We start from the raw sequence: 8,679 nt of genomic DNA on the forward strand, positions 1-8,679 counted from the left end.
TAACCCAGAATAAAACCTTCTCTGGAGCAGCTTAGCCGTGTAGCGTAAGTTACCATGATGATGAACACAACTAAAAACCAATCCACTTCCCTGAGCCCTAAAAAGCCAGTTTGCTCAAACTAATCTCAAACTTTACCTGTTAGCAAATGAAACCGGCTTTATGCAACAGGCCACAGGACGATTTTGTTGTTTTACTAGAGACAAAGAACTGCCTTACACTGACAGCTAAATGACAAGTCAGAAAGTTACAACTCAAAAACAACTTCCACAAAACTAACATCACAGATCTAAAGTTTATTTCACTATACGTTTGCTTCATCTGAATCTCACAGTTTATATTAATTATTGGATCTGTAGAAACCTTTTACTCACAAAATCACACATTGTCAGTGAAATGGTCATTTTATTTGTTGTTATTGTACAGATGTTCATTATTGTATATACACCTTTTTATGTAATAACAGGCTTTATGTAATTAAAACAAAAGAAAAAAAACTGATCAAGTTCAGGGAATTGTTTCATATATTAACAAATAACTGATTGTTGTTGTTTTTCTACATTTGTTTCCAGTCTCTTTTAAAGGTCCCATATTATGCAAAATTCACTTTTGCATGCTTTTTGGACATAAATGTGTGTTGGCAGTGTGTGTACACAACCACCCAATAGTGATACAAATCCACTCACTCCTTTTTTATTAATCCCCATAAATCATCAGCGTCTCCCAACGCCCTGTTTTCAGAATGTTGTTTTAGTGACGTCACTAGCACAGGCCCCGCCCACGAGTGTTGACAGACACTGCCGTTTCAACATAGACCCGCCCTGATCGAGTTCACAGCTGCTGCACTGACGAGAATAGGCTTGTTTGAGATGAGCAAAATCTGCGCAGAACCGATCACCGGTGATCAGCGCGAGATGCATGCCGGTTAGAAATGTGTCCGAGTGCGGTCCGCCTTGCTCTGATGTCATGCTGACCAGGGTTTCCGTTGTCCGGTAATTGCCGGACATTGGCCGGAAAAAAAATGAAATGTCCGACAAAATTAAATCTCTCCGGTCAAATTGTCCGATTAAAATTACCTAATAATCCCGCCCCCCTAACACAATCTGAATTTGAGAATAAGCCTAAAATGTATAAAACAAAAATACACCAACCTTTGGCTATGTTATAAAGGAACAGGCTCTACCGTTTGAAAGTTATTAAACAACATCGCATGCTGCATTTCAAATAAAGCGCACGCCTAAAACGGCTGTAATATAGACCTAAACAACGAACGAATGAGTGAGACGTTTCAAATATGGCCAGGCCCAGGCAGACTAGCCTTAAAAGCTTTTTTCAGAGGCCAGACGCGACGGACGATGGTGAATCAGGAACGCCTGAAGCCTCAGATGTCCAGACAGCTCCACCACCACCGGAGAAAAAGCAGAATCGGATCAAGAAGAAGCAGCGAAGTCGCCTTGCGGAGAACAAGGTTACGCGGCTTATGCGCATTGCAAGTTGTGGAGAGACACTAGCCGCGTTTCCATTAGGCTACCCTTCAAATTGCGCAAATTGAAATTGCGAATTAAAAATACGCACAATGGAAACACGTTAATTTCGCAAAAACTCCCGTTTATCGCAAGAACGTTTTTATGCTCGCATGAGGTGGTTTTTCAGGCAATTCGAAAAAGAAATATTTCGCAAAACTGCAATGGAAACAGTTTTTGCGCATTTGCAGTCACCTGACTTAGAAGACGCGGTTTGAGGTCCATGTATAGCTACGCAAATAATAATCATTTTATATTATTTTATTATATTATAACATTTAATAAGCTATATTTAGAAGACGCTTTTATGCAAAAAAGGAACAAAGCTGAGTGTGGAGCGCGCACTGCATGGCACGGAGGCGCGGGCGTGACCACTTGCATTTTCCTATTAACAGTGGAAACAACTTAAAATACTCTATCATTTCTGGTCATACAGAAAATAATAATACATTATTCTCAACTACTTTTATTTGTGTAAACTCACAATAACAAGAAAACGTTGTGCTTTTGTAAAATAAAATAAAACAATCAGACGCACTTTCATGATCTCCATAAACTGGAGCGCGAGAACTGAAACAAAATATAGCCTATGTAGGCTAAAGCTTGAAATGTCCACTTTAAAACGAACAAATTCGAATCGAAAGCTAATACCTTCTGATTATGTACCTAATCCGTATGAAAGGTGCATTTCTCTCTAAAAGCGCATCTGCTTAACAGCGGAGATGGAGATGTGATTTTAGCCGACACTTAGAAAACAATAGTTTATTCATAATATTAATGGCTCTTCTCATTCAGCACTGCGGGAAAAACATCAATTCCAGGTTCTAATTTAGCCTTTGAAAACCAGTAAAATCGACATGTTTTTCATATTAATTTGTGAATATTTTAAATGTTTAATAAAGGGGCAAAAAGTCATAAACAAAAATCAGAAAATGTGTCGGTTTTAACTTTTTTTGCGCAGCAGTTTGTGTAGCCAGTTCAAATTAAAATTTTGGTGTTAAACTTTGCGTTTTAAAAAGACAACAACCGTTAATTTTTCGTTTTTCAATTACGGGTTAAAAAAGGAAAAACGAATGGACAAAAGTAGCCTACATGGATCGTTTGGACAGAATACGAGACAGAGTTCTTTATTAAATTCATAAAAGAAACAATAGGAATACTGGATTCTAAATCTCAAATAAATGCCACAATCAAAACCTCGGAGCAGAAATGAGGGCGAAACACCCAGAAACTCCCTGTGTCGTTCGCAGTACAAGGGTCTTTCCCTAATGCTTGGATAACACGCCACGTCTCCTTCCATTAATCATAATAATAATGTCTAATGCGGTGGCTGTGATATTATATAAACCAACGTCTGTTGCCGTGATTTTTTAAATGACTTATCGTGAGAGAAAAAAGGACGTTTATCGCATATAACATCGGTTAATGGAAACGCCGTCATTTCGCAATAGTTTTTTATCGATATTTAGATAATAGCGCAAAACATTTGCGCAAATCTGTAATGGAAATGCGGCTATTTACACCGCGAGATATTCAGATATTTTATGTGGGGAAGGGAGATTGGTTTGTTAAACTATGAATGTGAAACCATAGTAAAAACAATTGGCGTTGATTGACGCCAATCGGACGTTCATGTTTTTTTTCCGTCTATTTGAAAGTTAGGCTAATAAACATGTTGCGTTCTATACGGCCTGATTATGTCATTTTTTTAAGTTACATAGCCTGCCTCCAGTTTTCCTCAACTTGACTAATTAAGAGGCAATATTTGACCGGCATATCATCAAAATGTCCGGAAAACGAAATCTCTGCCGGTCACTTTGACCGGCACCATTTTTTTCTAGCGGAAACTCTGATGCTGACGTATGTCAAAAATCTCTCGCGAGCTCAAGGCGCACGTGTCGGATTCTGCAGTCGAGCGCAGTTGCTCTCCACCGACTGCGCTGATCAAAAGCACGATGGGAAACGACTTGCTGACGACACAGCTTAATGCTCATTGGTTTAAACAACCGTGATGTATTGTTCTCTTTTAAAATGTTTGATTTTAAAACTCTAACATCATGTTTTATGTGTATATGTTATGTGTGAATATTCCCAAACTATCTGACAGTGCGATCTCTTTGGGTTATGCAATGTAATTTTTATAAAAAAAAAAAAAATAAAAAAAAAACACATTAAAGACAAAATTATTGATAAACATGTGTTTGGAATGGAATTAAATAAGTAGGCTACTTTGGGTGTCTTGTTCATTTTATTTATTTTCATATTAAGGCAACAGAACTTGAATTACATCCAGTTTATTAGCAACACTGTGCACGAGCGTCAATCCCGCGATATCCGTCTTTGATCTCACAGGTGTCAGATCCACTGCGAGAAGAGAGAACTGTCCGGCTTGCCTGCGCTTTTTTCACTCCTCCTCTCACTGCAGCCGCCTACTCTCACATACATTTCAGGCGAGGCAAGGCGCATCTCAAACAAGCCTAATGTCTCCCAAGCGATAAGTGTTGTGTGGCTGGATGTATTAATCCACATACCTCTCTCTCTATTTACTCCCGAAATCTGAGGCAGCTGCTGAAGACGAGGTGGAATTATTTTGTTTTTAAAGAAAATGCTCCCTCATCTCTACCGAAATTCGTTTATGTAGGCCTACTTGCGCACATCTTATAACTTATAACTGTGTTTACTCAGCTCTCAGGTAATTTTCTTAAGTAAAACTGATGCTTCATCTTTTGTGTTATGTACAATAAACTTTATTGAACTCATCAGTATATGTCTGATCATCATTCGGACCTGGTCCGAAACAGCAGACTTGTAGGCTATTAATAGTGGATACATACAAGCAGATGACAAATACGTTATAACCATAATTAAACTACTAAACTATACCTGTTCCATCTCTATACAGCACTCTGACTCTGTAGGCATTATTGTCCGACTCCGGGTCGAAATGAACACCGTTACTGAGAGTTTCTGATATTATTATCATCATTCCGTGAGATGAGATTGTCCTGAGAGACTGAGCGCGAGCTCGTGAAGCTCCGCCCCCTGTGTCGTGCAGCAGCAGCTTATTTGCATTTAAAGGGCACACACTAAAACAGCGCGTTTTTCTGAGCCCCCAAAAAATGACAATTTAATCATGCTGTAAAAAATGATCTGTTGGGTATTTTGAGCTAAAACTTCACATACAGACTCTGGGGACATCAGAGACTTATTTTACATCTTGTGAAAAGGGGCATAATAGGGCACCTTTAATTTTGGTATTTCTTTGAGTAAGCGTTCAATCAAAATCATTTTCAATCATTTTCTTTCTTGTTCTCTAACATATAAAACACAAATCTTGTGGCATTGTACAGTAACACTAGTTTATTAGTTAACTAACTACACATTTACTTTATGTGAATCTAACAAAACATTTGCTCACAGTGACACAGAACAATGCTTTCTAATATGAGTCCATAGATTACTCATATTCGGCAAATTGAATATCTACAGCCGGGAGGATTTACTGAGTCTTCGCTATAATGCGAGAGTCCCGCCGAGACCTCCTTGTGCTATTCCCCATGAAATCATCTATTCTCCACAAACAATTTGCAGGAGAAGGAAAAGGAGAAGGAGAGGTACTAGAGGGGGAATTAGGAACAGATTGAAACGACGTGGTAGCCGTTTTCCTCTGCCCACAATTACTCTAACTAATGCTCGATCACTTAAGAACAAAATGCCTGAACTCGAGGCATTAATCAAATATAACAAAGACTATAAAAAAATTAATCTGCTTTGCATCACTGAGACATGGGTAACGGAGGAGATTGATGATGTAAACCTCGAGGGATATACTCTAATTCGACTGGATCGCGATAGTCAGAAATCATCCAAAACCATCGGAGGAGGTTTGTGTATGTTTGTCAATAACAGCTGGTCAACAAACATCACGGTACGTGGAACTTATTGCTCAACCCATTACGAACTGTTATCGGTGTCTTTCAGGCCACACTATCTGCCCCGTGAGTTCGGACAAATAACTGTTATTTTAGTTTATGTACCTGGGCCGAATTTTCTACTTGCAGCCGAGGGCATTGCTGCCAGTTACAACATGGCATTACGTAACTCATCGGATGATCCGGTGTTTCTTTTGGGAGATTTTAACAACTGTGAATTATCTGCGTTTTTGCCGAATTTGGAACAGTACATAACTTGCTCAACGAGACTGAGTAAAACCTTGGATAAATGTTTTGGTAATGTGGATGGGGCTTATGTACCAAGGATGCACCCACCATTAGGACGTTCAGACCATAATGTTGTCCACCTCCTTCCAAAATATAGACAGATACTAAAAAGGACTGAACCTGTCATTCAGCAGGTCCAGTTATGGACTAAAGACTCAATTGCAAACCTCAGAGATTGCTTTGAAAGTACAGATTGGAATCTGTTTTTTAATGATTTTAATTGTTGTAATGTCGATCATGAGTCCTTGAATGACACGATTACCAGTTATATTAACTTCTGTACAGAGGCAGTAATTCAAACTAAAAATATTAGACTATTTCCAAACAACAAACCTTGGATTAACAAAGATCTTAAACTAATTTTAAACAAGAAAAGAATGGCCTTTTTAAGGAATGAGACAGACATAGTAAGAGAATTAAATAAAGAAATCAAATGTAAGATAAAGGAGGCCCAAATACAGTATAAAGGTAAAGTTGAAAATAAATTCAAAACCGGTAATGTCAGAGACGCATGGAAAGGAGTAAATACAATGATGGGCAAACACCAGAGACGGGCACAACTGGTAATCAATGATGACCCCCATAGCTTTGTAAACAATTTAAATGTTTTTTACTCAAGATTTGACTATCATGTAGATATTGAGCATAATGTCACTCTGATGGAATCTGAACCTATGAAAATAGAGGTAGGGGAGGTTATCAAAGTGCTCCGTAGAATTAAACCAAATAAGGCTACCGGTCCAGATGGCATTAGGGGTATTGTTCTAAAAGAGTGTGCAGTACAACTTGGGCAGGTATGTACTAGGCTGTTTCAGATCTTTTTAGACGATGGCTTTGTGCCGGTAGCATGGAAAAACACCACTGTAATTCCAGTACCTAAAACCACTTATGCAAGAGATCCTAAGGACCTTCGCCCAATTGCCCTTACATCTGTTCTGTGCAAGTGCATGGAGCGCATACTGTGCAAGGAACTTCTAGCACAAATTAATGGATCTGTTGACCCATTACAATTTGCTTATAAGCCCAATCGGAGCACCACTGATGCCTCCCTGACCTTACTTCATAAAGCCCGGCATCATTTAGATAAAACAAATGCTCATGTCAGAATGTTCTTTATGGATTTTACATCAGCATTTAATACTGTACAGCCACAAATTTTAAAAGAAAGGTTGCGAGATTTAGGTGTACGCAGCTGGTTAATTCTATGGATTGATACATTTTTAAGTAATAGGCCCCAAAGAGTCTGTGTTAACGGAATTTCATCTGACTGCATAGTCTTACATTCTGGGTTACCACAGGGATGTGTATTATCCCCTTTGCTCTTCTCTGTTTATACCAATGAGCTTCAGTGTAACAGGGATGATCTCACCTTGATTAAATATGCAGATGATCTGGTTCTAATTTCTTGCCAAACAGACAAGAACTGTTCCACCTATTTTGAGTATATTGAAAGTATTGTACAATGGTTTGACAACAGTCATCTACGATTAAACATTGAGAAGACAAAAGAATTATGTTGTGGAAATCAGAATAAGGAATGTACAGTTGGCCTTCCATACAAACAAGTTATTATAAAAGGTGTAAAGATAGAGCAAGTACCAAATTTTAAATATTTAGGTACAATCATTGATGACAAACTTTCGTTCCAGGATAATGTGGACTATGTACACAAGAAAGCAAGACAGCGTTTAAGTCTACTTAGGAAGTTGCGAAACTTCGACATCGAAAGGAGGATCTTAACTATCGTATATAGATCGATTGAAAGCATTTTAACTTATAACATTGTTTCATGGTATGGTAATTTAACAATGAAACAGAAGAATAAATTAACACGAGTAATTAACGAAGCGAATAAGATTATCGGCCATAAACAGAGCACATTGCAAGAATTATTCTCACATTTAAGGGCGTTTGTGGTTTATTCAGACCAGACTCATCCCCTCCACTCCTGTTTTGAGGTCCTTCCGTCAGGGCGTAGGCTACGCGTACCGTATGCCAAAAAGAACATTTTTAAAAGATAATTTGTCCCATTGGCAGTGACTGTTTTAAATCAGATTCTCAATTAGGTTTGTTATTGTGAATATGCACATATTGTATCAATTTAACTGAATCATGTATTTATTCATTATTATGCATGTATTATGTGTCTTATTACGTGGTGTGTAATGTGGTTGTATGTTGTTGAAGCCAGTGTCAAAGATGAATTTCTGACCAGTAAATCTGAACAGACAATAAAGATAAACATAACATAAACATAACATAACATAACATTACATGATGTGGTCGTACGGCTTCTCTCCAGTATGAACTCGCTCGTGTGATTTCAGAGATCCAGACCGAGTGAAACTCTTGTCACAATATGAGCACTTGTAAGGTTTTTCTCCAGTATGAATTCTTTGGTGCCGTTTCAGATCACCAGCTCTAGTAAAGCTCTTTCCACAGTCAAAGCACACATGATCTCTCACTTCATTGTGTGTTTTCTGGTGCAGTTTAAAACTGTCCAGCCTTGAAAAACTCTTTCCACAGAGAGAACACACATAAGACTTCTCGTCTGAATGCACTTTTAGGTGATCTTTTAGATTTGATAATGAAATAAAACCTTTACCACACTGATCACAGTTAAATGGTTTTTCTCCAGAGTGAATACGCAGATGAACACTGAGAGTTGATGCTTGAGAAAAACTCTTTCCACAATGAGTGCATGTATACGGTTTCTCTCCAGAGTGAATTCTCATGTGTCTGTTAAGGTCTCCTTTCCCTGTGAAACTCTTTCCACAATGAGTGCATGTATACGGTTTCTCTCCAGAGTGAATTCTCATGTGTCTGTTAAGGTCTTCTTTCCCTGTGAAACTCTTTCCACACTGAGTGCATGTATACGGTTTCTCTCCAGAGTGAATTCTCATGTGTCTCTTAAGGTTTCCTTTCTCTGTGAAACTCT

This window comes from Leuciscus leuciscus, assembly GCF_965113295.1.
Source record: "Leuciscus leuciscus genome assembly, chromosome: 9".
In the NCBI taxonomy this organism is placed as follows: Eukaryota; Metazoa; Chordata; class Actinopteri; order Cypriniformes; family Leuciscidae; genus Leuciscus; species Leuciscus leuciscus.